Source organism: Elephantulus edwardii, unplaced genomic scaffold (genome assembly GCF_000299155.1).
Source record: "Elephantulus edwardii isolate Elephantulus edwardi_28Jun2011 unplaced genomic scaffold, EleEdw1.0 scaffold00032, whole genome shotgun sequence".
Classification (NCBI taxonomy): domain Eukaryota; kingdom Metazoa; phylum Chordata; class Mammalia; order Macroscelidea; family Macroscelididae; genus Elephantulus; species Elephantulus edwardii.
In genome coordinates this window covers 3,137,495-3,138,901 of record NW_006399782.1, presented here as the reverse complement: position 1 = coordinate 3,138,901, position 1,407 = coordinate 3,137,495, and positions in this window count along the sequence as shown.

The window sequence follows — 1,407 nt, the reverse complement described above, 5'->3', positions numbered from 1 at the left end:
TTTGTGTGCGTGTACCGTCAAATCAGATCTGACTGGTACAGGAGGATATTGCGCCTCCTTCTCCGGCAGAGCGTCTGGTGGATTCGAACCGTGTTCCTCTGGGATTGCAGTGCAGCTTTTGACATCCATGACATATGATAGGATTGCTTGTTCTTTTGACATCTCAAGAGATATTCAGTACTCTTCTTCAGCACCACAATTCAAATGCACTAATTTTTCTATCATCCTTATTCATTGTCCAACTTTCAAATGCACAGGAAGCAATTGAAAATACCATGGCCTGGGCCAGGTGCACCTTAGTCTTCAAACTGACATCTTAGTGTTTTAGCACGATATAGAGGTCCCTGGAGTAGACTTTCCTCAGGCAAGAAACATAATTTTTTTTTACTGTTGTTACCATAGGTATTTACTGTTTATCCAAATACAACGAAATGCTTGACATAGCTTCAATCTTTTTTCCACCTATCATGATGCTGCCTATTGGCCCAGTGATAAGGCTTTTGTTTCCTTGATGTTGATATGGAATCTGGTAGTCTTTGATCTTCTAAAGCAAGTGCTTCAAGGTGTTCTTCACCTTCTGCGAGCAAAATGTGCCATCTGCATAAGCCAGATTATTGATGTGTCTTCTTCCAATCCCGGTGCCACACTCTTCTTTACAAAATCTAAGCTCTCAACAATAACACCAATGTAGAGAAAGATCAGTTGGCCTATTGGACAGAAAACAATGCTACCAAGCCAAAGGTGGGTGACTTTTAACCCGCAGCCCTCAGGCCTGGCTTTCACTGTTTTTGCTCAAACATTCCTCTAGGTCATATAGCCCTGGTGTGTCCACTTGCCATACAGCGATAACTTGTGGTTGCTGTGAGGCGGAAAACTGTGATGCTGATGTGTCAGATGTATTAATGGTCGGTTACCCAAAGTGGACAGTGTGGGGTGGAGCTCCCTGATTAAAACAAGCTTGGAAGCAGGAACAGCATCCACTTCTGTAGTAGCTTGCCTTCAGAAACCCTATGAACCTGGAGAGAGGATGAAAGACACACAAGCATTAAGGACTCTCCTTCATAGGGTCACTATGAGTCGCCTGAGACTCGACAGCACTTAACAACAACAACAACAACCTCTCAAATTACATGCCCAACATAGAGATTAAATACACAAAAAGAAAGGCTACAACCCTGACTGTTGTTGTTGTTGTGTCCTGTGCCAATCGCACTGTCTGACACTCCCATCCCAATTATCCCAGTCACTGAATCAATCCCCCTCATAGAGGGCCTTCCTCTCCTGTGCTGTCCCTCCACGCTCCCAAGAATGATGTCCCTCTCTAAGGACCAGTCTATCCTCACAACATGTTCAAAGTATGTTAGACGGAGCCTCAGAATCCTTGCCTCCAAGGAGCCACCCGGTTTA